Below are 12163 nucleotides of genomic sequence, written 5' to 3' on the forward strand. Positions count from 1 at the left end.
AGGCAGAGCACAAAGAGGAGGGAGAGGAAGAGGCAATAGAAGTTGCAGCCAGTGAAGACGAAGATACAGGAGCTCAGGTTGCTCCAATCGTTAGGCTTGAAGAAGTTGTTGTTACCACTGGAGAGGAAGAAGAAGATGTCCTTCTCGACTTGTAATCACTTCTCTTCCAATGCCCTAGGCTCTGAAAGTTCTCCGGAGGAGATTACGTTTAGGATAAAAAATCTTGCTTCTCCTGGTCGAAAGCCAGATGCTTCGATTGGTATAAAGAAGGGGAAAATCCTTGAGGACTAACTAAGGATAGAGAATCGATAATGTAATTCCCGTGATTTCTCATGGGAACTTGTGGCAGGTTCCCATGGTTTTTATTTTTAATCCCTTGCTCTTCTTGCATATAAAACGATTAAATGATTCATGAAATTTCCTTAATAATTGACAAAATAATTTGCCGATTTCCACCGTGGAAGTTCCATTGGTGATGCAGACGCCGGTAATGGGATGAAAGAGTTGAAAGATGCATTTGATATGTATAAGGATCACATTTCGCAACTCATCTTCCCCAAAATCGATTGGGGAAGATGAGTTGCAGTATTTTTTTTTTTTTTTTTTTTTCTTGTAAGGGCAATTCCGTGAGTTCAAGTCTAATTTTTAACAGTGCTAGTCATGAACTGACATAATGGACTTATTTGTTACCGTTTGCAAACCTCAGGGGGGTATGCAGAATTTTCCAAAATTGGGGGTGAAAATATCCTTTCGCCAAACCTCAGGGGTCGTATATGTAAATTTCCCATAATTTAATTGAAGGTTGTTGGACTGTGAAACCTGAACTGTATCCCAGTTTTCATATCAATTGAAGGTTCTTGGATTAATTCACCTAGATATTGGAAAAGAAAATGAAATCCTCTTTGTTTATGCAGTTTAAGGGCTTCTATTATTCTCATACTAAAGTTGGCAAGCTGATGCTGCATAGATTGCTGGGGTAGTTTTGAGCATGACCAGAGAGGCTTGGAATTTGAGAGATTTCAGAAGTTATCCAAAATATTGGGTTGCCTGCTTAGACCAACAACTTGGGACATGTGATGAAAACAGCCATATTTCATAATAGAGAACGTTTGCACTTTTGGGGTGAGTAATAGCTCTTGAATTGATATTCGATCTCAATTGCTAGATGAGTGACTCGTTAGGTTAAAGTTGGATACTAGCATTTTATTTGCATATCAAGAACAATTTCTCAAATGACAGTGAAAACAATGTTCAATGAGTAGTACAAGTGGTTTTCGTAATGCCTTCTTATTTCTTTAATTCTTATCTTTCTTCTTATTTCTTTAATTCTTATCTTCTACCTTCTCAAATACATGCCTTTCCATGATTCTGAATCTACAGCATAACATATAATTATACTAGGCTTCTCTGTTTTAGGGGGACTCTTCATCCTCCTCCCTCTCCAAAGAAAAGATGATGTAACCCTTTGCATCAAAAGAAAACTTAGTATATTCATGTGTTGAGTTTAACTACTAAACTTGTTAATCAATTTATGAGCTAACCTCCCTAGGAGCTAGAAGATTCTCTATCTCATAGAGTTTTGGGCTTTGGCTTCCCTGATGAACATCTCATTCCCTTAGACCAAGATTTGGAAATGATGTGGTTGATGATCTAGCCAAGAGTGGTATTTCCTAGACAATGTTGTGCTGTTGGATGTTCATGTCAATGTATTGAATTTTTTCTGGGTTTTGATTTGGTTAACATCTTTCATTTGATTTGAAACAGGGCCCTGTTTTCTACATATATATTTGATTTAGAGAAGAAGAAATCAGGTTTTCTTCTGGGTTTTTTTTTTTAATGAAGGCAATTAACTAACTACGCCACCGCTGCTGATAGCCTGACAGTAAATAATTTAATGGACTATAGGCTAGGAAATAATTTAATGGACTACTAGAGGAAGCATTTTCTAGATGGCCGACAATGAAGACTACATAGGATCAATCACAGCTGAAACCAAGAAGCTTCATATATCTCCTCTGCATCCCTTGCATGTGATTTCCACTATCTATACCTCAAGCACATTTTTTTCCCATTCCAATTGCGGTGTGGGTTATTTCAAATACATGTGGGTAATCTTAATTTTTTTATTTATAGGTTGGGATTTTATAGGTTTTTTTGGTTGTGTGTGCTGCCCTGTTTAATTTGCTGGTTTATTAGTAACTACACCACTGCCCATATAGGGTTCTCTTTTGGCATATGCGATCCATCCATATTAACATATATGTATTTTGTTTTCTTTTTGGAGTCTGATGATTTGTTTGGAATATTTTTCTTTCTCTCTTTTTTTTTTGTCACCTCTTAATGTGCATACTTTTCTTATGTTGCATTCCTGATCTCGTGTTCTAGTTGTCTTGTTTTCTGACATTATGTTATGTTAATTACACATGAGGATATGAGAACAGATTACCTTGTAAGACCAATTGGTCCTGCTGAAGTTGAGGAAGATGCTAGTGATTTTGAGCCAGTTAGTGGAAGAGAATGGAGAGGAAGAAGATTTTGATGAATTTGAATTTGGGTTCTCAACTCTCAGTAGGATGAAAATGAATAGAGAAGAAAGTTAGAATGGGGCTCCATTCCTTTGACTATTTTGGCTTATCTTAGATAATGCTCCAGAACTAGCAATTGTTTTTCTTTTTTGATAAATGCTTTAGTTGCAACGAAAAGATACCAATTGTAGTTACTTCAATGGAATCGTTGGAGAGAACAAAATGCTAAAATATTCAAGGTGCAATTCATTACATTTTCTTTTCAGTCAAAGGGTCCTAAACCTGGCTAGTTCAGGCTCTTCAATTTTTGGTTTGATTGGGACAGTCTAGTTTTCCTTCTACAATTTCTTTGCTCTACTGTTGTAGCTCTCTTCAAGTCCTTTTGTCTTCATTGAGCTGTCAACCACCAAAGATAAAGCTCATGAAAAAGTAAAAAGCAGGAACCAAAGGGGTCAACTTTTGGATAGAACCACAAATTTCAAAAATTTATCTTTCCAGTATCCATCATAGATCTTTCCAATTTATGCCCATACCAATTAATAATATAAGAAGAAGAATTTGTGTTCCCATCAAAGCTTAAGAAAAGAAGCATCATATCTCCTAGCTTTTACAAAGGTTCCACAATAGAAGCTAAACCATAAAGTGACAGATTCAACAAATAACTTGGGTTTTTTTCCCCCTCCAACTTCTTGGAATTTTATCATTTCTGCCCAACTTCCAAGTATTGACTTATGATGTTTGTCTTTCGATAAATTGGAAGCCAGCAAACATAAAACATAAATACATTTCAAGCATCCTAAAAAACCACTTGCATAGTAATAGTATCCTTATCCTTCCAAACTAGCATAGTAATAGTATCCTCCCCAACAATAGTCCTTCAAGATTAAGATGAACAAACTAGAAATATTCTCATCAACCAAACTCACATGCACCAATAGTCCTTCAAGATTAAGATGAACAACCTAATCATCTGATTTCCAGAAATAGGCCAACATACCTCCATGAAAGCTTTAGTAAGAACATTGAAATTAAGAAAAATAAAAAAGCAGAGAGAAGCTGCCTTGGATAAACTATACTGCTTCCCTTAGTACAAGCATGGCCTTGCCTTGATATTAAGTAACATAACTCTTTTACTACTTCAAACTCCCAGAATGAGCAAAAGAGTGAAGAACATACTAGAAATAGAAAACCCAAGAAAGAGAAGTCAAAGGAACCCCTTTTTTTTTTTATTATAAAAGTTTGGATTTTCAGACAAACTAGACAAAAAAGGAACTCAATCCTCACATATCAACCATTTATAAAAGTTTTTACAAGATGAAATACATATAACAGTTCTTCAATTGACTGAATTGGTCTGCCCATATTAAGAATTATGAAACCAGAAAATAAGCTTCAAGCCCTTTGGAGTACTCTTCTTCATAGGACGCTTGTAATAATTCTCCCTAAGAACCATGTCATCCACATAAGACCAAGTAGGCCCTCTTGGAGTGATCTCTGCCCACAAGAACCTCTTTGAGTATGGGTTCGCAAGGCTTTCAGGGAATTCCTCAACAATTTCACAGAGCAATCCCTGCAAACAAACAGAATAAAACCACAGTTAATATGATAAGAACAAGTTCTCCAAGACTCCACATTTAATAGACACTTTATTACCGTGTGTTGTTTTTATATGAGGTGTCTATCAGTGTAAATTTTTTTGGTTAGATGGGGGTTATATGGGGAAAGAGAGAGAGAGAGAGAGGGCAAAGGTGGCTTTAATGCAGGGAACTTGGACTGGTCCTAGCTCTTATGGATCCCAATCAAATGGAATGAGAAATGGTGTTCAGGACCCAAAATAAAACTCAAGTTGTTAAAGAGATATCTTCATGAATATTATTGCACTGGGTTCAACTCATATAGATCCTCCCCTGTACATTACTAAAATTCTAACAAGGAAGCACCATCATGAGGAAACAGTGAGGAAGTGTAGTTTGTAAGCACTGAGCAGAGACAGCCGGGTTCAGGTCTGTGTTTATAGTTCTTGACAATTTGATCCATCATCTTCAATTACTATAATGTTAGGTATTGAAAATGATTCAGAGCTGATAAATCATAAAGAAAGAAAGATGAGGCAGTCCATATAAGTAACTTGCCTAAAGCATCCAGACCCTTTTCTTTCTCTTGTACAGCCTCGTGAATCTGGCATTTTCTAAAAAATGCCATTGCGGAACTAAAGGCGTTGAGAGATGGCCTAAGGTTATGTGAGAGCCTTGGATTCAGGGAGTTCTATGCTAATTCAGATTCAATGACCACAATCTGTTGTGTTGAGAAAGAAAGTCATGGAAATTGGAGGGGATGGTATTGGTTCAAGGAAGTTTTGGGTTTGTTAAAAAATCTTAAACCGAAAATCTCCTTTACCTTTCGCTAAGGGAACAGGGCTGCGGACTACCTTGCAAACTTTGCTTGTGAGAGGAAAATAGATGAAGTTTTCCACGGAGAATCTCAATTACCCCACGCTCTGCGAAAGATAGTTCGTGAAGACGTAGTGGGGCTCCCGATGATTAGAGCATGAGATAGATTTCAGAAAAGGCCTTGTAAACCTGGGTGGGTGTGAGCAAGAGTGTTAAAGAGTGTTTTCTTTGTAAGGGTCAGGGGTAAGGCGGGCACGTCCCCCCCCCCCTCTTGTATTCGTGGTTATTTTGTTCTAATTAATAGCAATCATCGGGGCCGGCCCGGGTCCCAGAGAAGTTCGGGTTTAAAAAAAAATAATAAAAATAAAAAATCTGGCATTTTCTAAGGACATTTCTTAATGCATGGACATGGAAGCAGTTAGCAATAGCAAGTCACACTGAAATTGCTACTGATGATGATGCCAAAATAGACAAGTTTCCAAATCTATTATATGCTTTTTCACAATGACATAAAGACCTCCAAACTAGAGAATTGCTGTCCCACTTTAAATCAATTTTCCTTCTTAATTTGATAAAAGTTAAACTTTGTCTTAAAGGTTTAACATTTCTATCTAGTTTACGTTCTATCTTCTACCAAATCGACACAAAAATTGACATGAACCAGGAAAAATCAGAAATTGATGGAAAGTTTTGAATTTAAAAGAGATTGAAAACAGAGAAAGAGATAAACTGCATTCAGGTATGGCAAGAAACAATCAATAACCAAATCAGAAGCTAGAATCAAGGATGGAAGCAAATCTGAAACTGTAATTTCAGGTAAAACACTATAGCCATCGGGTTTAGAAACTAACAAATCTAACCTGAACCTTGCTTGAATGATAGAAAGGGATACATAAAAAAGAAAGAAAAAAAAATTAAAAACAGAACAGGAATCCACCAAAGCCTCACTTGAAATCCACCAGGTCTTCACTTCTGAATCCACAAAAGTACCACTCAGAATCCACTAAATAATCACTGATTGATTTAGTTCCAAATCGACACTATGACAAAAAAAAAAAGAAGAGAAATTTACAAAACACCTCCTGAAAATGGATTGAAACTCAGATCACCCCTTGAAATTTGAAAATACTCAAATCACCCCCTATATTAGAACCCAATACTCAGATTACACCCTACCGTTAGTAATCCAACATGAAGTCAGCTACTTAAAACCCTAAACTACCCTTGTGCAATGTAAAGCTACAATATTACCCTTTACCCTTGCAGAGAAAAACCTCATATTCAAATTGTTTTTCTCCTCGTTCTTCACTCTCTTCCTAAATGACCTGCAACTCGAAAACTGAAGTTTGCCGGAGTGAAGGAAGACAACGAATTTGAAACATGGCTTGCCGAGATATACTTGAAAACCACTGACAAAGAGTCTGCCTTCACTCACGCCCTTATTCAAGCACCCTTCTTCTTCAACCATCGGCTTTAATTTCTGAATTTCGCCGGAGAGTAGACAGGCATGAACAGACTTGTTACGATCAAAGCCCACGAACTTGGGACCCTAAAACTATCTCTGTTGTGGATGGGTGGAGAAGAAAATGGTTTTCTGCTCTTTAGCATTCTACCGAGAATTTTGGTGGTGAGTTTAATATGCCAAAAAACTGGAGATTCAAAGGTTTGACAGATCTCAGAAGTGGGTTTCATTCCAGGAGATATTGGGTGTAATCAGTAAAACTTGATGAGATCGGCTCTTAGATCAGCGGAAAATTGCAAGCAAACTGTAATTCACCTTGAAATCAAAGTAAATCTAAAGCATCCTTGATGTTCCCCACTTTTTTTTTCTTTTCCAAAAACCGAAATTCACCTCAGATGAAATCAAAGCAAATCTCCCACTGCCGCTGCTTTTTTTTTTCTTCTCATTCTTCTTCTCTTCTCTGTTCCGTGTTTTTTTATATATTTTTCTCCTCCTTTCCCTTCTTCTATCTTTGTAGCAGTAATGATGGCGGTACCCTGTTTTTGGGGGTTTTTTTTTTCAGATTTGATTTCTGAAATTAATCTGAATCTGACCATCAGATTTAGTTGGTTTCTTAAGACTTATTCCACCCCTTTCGAAGGTCTTTCCTTCAGTCATGGTGAAGCTCAGAGCAGGCATGAAGATCTTTCTGATCTTGGCTTGCACAGATAGGTTCCTTAATGGGTTTTCTTCACCAAACAGGGGAAAAGTTGTTTAGGGATGTTTTTTTTTTTGGGTTTCACCGGCATCTGAGGCCGGGGTTATGGCTGTCGGACCTTGACGGTCGTTGGCCGTGTTTGAGCTTGGCCGCCGGCCTCTGGTTCGGTCGCCGCAAGAGACCACGGTGATGGTTATTAAAACCCTAAATGGGATTGCTTCATTCTCATTCTTGGTTTAGCGATTTGGGGAAGGAGAAGAGGGACAGGGTAGTATTGTAAATTTAATTCTAAAGTTTTAAAACAAGGTTAAAATAGTTTTTTTACAACAATAATTAACAGTAGACTAATACCGTTAGTGTAGAAGGGTGATCTGAGTATTTTCAAATTTCAGGGGTGATTTGAGTTTCGACCCTTTTTCAGGGGGTGTTTCGTAAACTTCCCCAAAAAAGAAAACACAGACAAAGAGGCAAGAGGCAATGTAAAGGTAACAGAGATCGAAGGAGAGGAGTCATGGGGATACCTAGAGTATGGAGAGGAGTCGCTGTAGTCGCCGCCGCCGCTGCCTTGGAGGAGAGGAGTCGCCGGAGAGGAGATAGGGTTTGGTCTGCAAAATCAAAACAAAGCTGGGTTTGGGCTAGGGAAAACCATGATTCTTTGATTGAAATAGTCCCATACCTGAAGTTTCAGGGGCAATAGCTTCGTTTGTGCGAGGAAGAAGAAGAACGATTCGAATCTGGAGCTATGGCAGAGAGGGAGTTAGGGATTTAAAAAGAAAGAGGTTTGTGAGGGTGCTTCGTCGACGTGAGGTTGCCGCGCCGGTGTGAGGATGCAGATTACAGTGACGGAAACCACCTCCACCGTCGTCTGGTCAGGTAGTCGTGACTCGTGAGAGAGGAGAGGCGGGAGAGAGGGAGAGAGAGAATGGAGGGAAAAATCGCAATGTGTGAAATGAAAGTGAAATCGTTCAATTTAATTTGAACCGTGAGATTCATTATGCCACGTGTCTTCATCTTAGTTGTGCACTTGAAGTGTAATTGAGACGATAAAAATCCCTCGACTGCACGCTCTCAACTCTGAAGTCTCACTCTCTCAGTCATTCTCTCCTTCCCTCGGTCTCCTTCCTTCCATTCTGCACAAGTGCACATCGTCACTCGCTTACTCCGGTGACAGTTACTTTTGAAGGGGCTCCCAGGGAACAACAGGCTCTATAGGAATTGGTGGACACAGCGGTGAAGTTGAAGAGAGAAAAGGAAACGTTGAGGAATACCCTTAATTATTTGACTGCAGAAGCTTCTGCCGTCAAAGATGTCTTCCCTTCATCGTCAGTGTGAGTGAACTGAGAAGAGGTAATATAAAGTAGAACCTTGTTTCTAATGCACAACTTTACATCTTCACCTGTCTTGATGTTTATTTTGATTTCCTTCAAATTTCAAAACATCAAATTCCTGGATAGATACCATTTGGATATAATTATGCTCTTTGATGTGGCAATCTTTTCTTGATTATCTATGATCAACATATTTCTGCTTTGAATTGGTTCAGACTGAATGATTCCTCTCTGGTATTTTTCTTTTACTTTCAGGGGTATAGAACCTTCATCTATATTGAATTTTTGGTAAAAAGAGACCCAAAATGCAGAGTATTTTACTAAAATTTTCTGTTCGTTTGACCAGCATTCCTTTTGCCTCATATTTACTCTGTATCTGCTTGCTGAGAAGGTCTTGGCTATCGGAGAACAGAAAATATTTTGGAGAACAAAACGAACTCTTTATTCTTGGCTTCCTGGGGAAGACCGGAAGAACTAATTTACTTTTTTTTTTTATTTATTTTAATGCTCTTCTATTCTACTTCTGACTTCTCTGTGAAACCCTTATATTGTTGCCATTTTTCCTTTTAGCTCTTTGGAACCAAAAGGGGAGAAGATAGCTCTCTTCTATAACTCATATAAGTTGAAATCCCAATTCCAGAAATACTTGAGCAATATTCTGAGATCCAAATAAAAAAAAGCATAAGACAAATATGTTGTATAGGGCTGCTAGGTTCGATGTAGATTATAACAGGTCTTATGACTTTGTGGTGTGAGACTAGATGGTTTAATAAAGGGTATTTGGGGTCATGAGTATTGTCAATTGCATGAAACCATTTTGAAAATTTTTGGAATGATGCTGATGCAAAGTCTCTTGTTCTTGTTGGAATGAGAACTTCTGAGTTCATCGGCTTCTAATGCGAAGTGTATGGTTCTCTGTTGGAGCAACTTTCAGTTTATGGAACAATTCTAATGCAAAATAGTAGCATGTATTTTAGCACATTGTAACAATCCAACATTTTTTTTTTTGTAGAATTTATTTTAAACATTAGCAATCAAAGGGTTTTGCATTCTGGCCAATTGTTTCAAAAACTTCTTTCTAAAAATAGCAGAAACTGGGAAATAGCAATCAAAGGGAACCCAAGTCCTTTTCAATATTTTGTTGGTTTTGAGGAGGTTTGATTGGATACGGATGAGTTAATTTGGAGAAAAAAAAAACTGAAGATAAAGATGGATTTGTAAGTCATTCAGTGGAATATAGGATGGGGTTATGCCGTTATGGAGGTGATGCGTCAACTCTTATTATTGTGAAGCAGAAGGTGAATTATTAAGTTCTGTAGAGACTAGAGAGATGGAACCTTGGATAAATTTTTTGTCTGATAATGGCAACTGCTTGCATGTATTCAAGATTATACCTCACATGGATTTAATGTCTCTATCAGAGTACAAAACAAGAAACTCTGAACACTGCTAAAAAGCTTATAATTCAGATAAAAAAGGATGGTAAATAAGTATGGCATAATATTGTTATCATCTTATATAAATAATGGATAAATTATGTTGAAAAATCTTTGTCCCAAATAAAAATGATGTTTTTCTATGCACTTTTTCTTTAGAAAGACTTCTTTTATTTTTATAATTTGTTGACATAAAATTCCCTTCCTATTTGTGCTTCTTAACTAGCTGTATTTTTAAGTCAAAATAATATTATCCCTACGTTTTATAGTTTATGATACACAACTCTAATTGAAGGACAACAGTTTTTTAATAGGTTCCCTTTTCCCCTTATTTTAATTATTTCATGATGAGTATTTGAACCCAAGTGACTTAAGCATTTTGATCAAATGCTTACGCTGGTTCTCTAATGTTGGAAACGCTCAATATCACCAGTTCTTACCATCATCAGAGCAAACTTAGGATCTGCCAATCCTTTCATTGACCTCAGAAACCATCTCTACAGCATGCGTATATGCATATTTTTTTTCTTATTTTTCCACTTAGAAGATATCAAACATTCTTATGCAGCCAAAGTGGTGGGAGCTGGGGGTCCAACCCTTGGCCACTAAAATGTAGGTGTATCAATATCAATTAAGCAAACCTGATCTATAGAGATGTGAAATAGGGACTTCTCAAATTGACGACACCTGAAAAAACTCTTAAGAGGAATTTTGGCCTTTTGCATTTGATAGGAATTTAGCAGATGGTATTTAGGCTGAAAATTTTCATTCAAATATTTTAACAAGTTCAATTATAAATGAGGATAACCCCCTACATGGACTCCACAAAACCTTCTGTTAGTGATGTATCCAGAGCAAATAGATGAATCTAGAAGTTATACTCTTGAAAGACCTTGAATGCTTGTACTGATTAACCTAGAAGGCTGATTATTTTTTAATATACCCAATTCCATAGATATCCACATAAGTTACTCAAATAAGAGTAACTTAATAGAAACTCCTAGTTGACTAATAAACGAGTGAAGAAATTAAATTTGAAATCTGAGCAGTTCTTGTGTCCATGCCCAAAAACAATAAATTAACATATATATATATATATATATATATATATATATATGCTACACTTCCAGAAGAACTTTTAAATTGACCACCTAGACGACGGTGGAGTTAGGGCCTGAAGGAGCGATAATATTTATACATGGACAAAATACCGAGAAAAAAATTTATGATATCAGTTAAAACCATGCAATTTAGATTATGTTAATAAGCATTGTAACACAGGTGCTTATGGATACTCTCAACACTATAACATGGGTATACAGTTGTATGATTATAATCTACAGACCCATAAGTAAAGAGTGCAATAGACTTATGTGTACTGTAGACAAACCACTGTGGATGACAGCAAACATACATGGCATCACAAATCTGAAAACATGAGAAAATAACAGTGGGACTGAGTCGTGCACTGGTCACTCTCCTTAAGATCATAGACACCTCCTATGGTGCAAACTGAGCCTTTGCAAATTGATCTCCAATATGGAACAGCCCCTCTAGGCCCTTCCAGTACATGTTGCACTCAATTATTGAGCCATGTCGGGACTCTAAGAGTTGTGCTCAACAAATCAAGAGAGAAGACTTCTAAACTTGTAAAATAGTTTCAAGGAAGGAACAAAACTAAAAGGAGAGTTGGAGATAGTGTTGTAGACAGGTTCTTGGGCCAGAACTATAGCCACAAGAACCTTAGGAACCAGGCCTTTGACACTTAATGGGAGCCTTGGTTCGATGGGCCTTTGGGCCAACCAACCATGGGTTGGGTGTTACTAGTTCACTCAAAATCAGATCGTGGGCGAAGTTCAAGAACTCAGTGCTGAGGCTGGTTTCGACCAGCCAGGAAACCGAGATTTCCCAGGTTTCGGTTGAAACTTGGTATTTTTTGGGAAAAACTCGACATGTCATGGGCTGGTCAAAACTACCGAAACTGGTTGAAACAGGCTTGTTGAATTTGGTTAAAATTGATCAAAACTTGGTATTTTTTATCGAAACTGATCGAATTTCCAAAATACTGTCGAAATATATTGAAACCTGGTCGATATAATGGTACATATAGGGTTCTTTTCGAAAATTTGGGAAACCGAGATCTTGAACCATGATCGTATAGCTAAGATCTTAGTTAGCTTTTGGTATATTTTCAATATTTCTTTGTGAGAGACTTACTAACTTGTTTGTTTCCTTTTTGGTTTTAGCAACTTTCATCATACATGTAATTGTTAACAGGAGAAGAACTTAAGCTCAATGCTTGGATGTGTTAATTCCAAGCCTCTT

The sequence above is a fragment of the Telopea speciosissima genome, chromosome 11, assembly GCF_018873765.1.
Source record: "Telopea speciosissima isolate NSW1024214 ecotype Mountain lineage chromosome 11, Tspe_v1, whole genome shotgun sequence".
NCBI classification, from domain to species: Eukaryota; Viridiplantae; Streptophyta; class Magnoliopsida; order Proteales; family Proteaceae; genus Telopea; species Telopea speciosissima.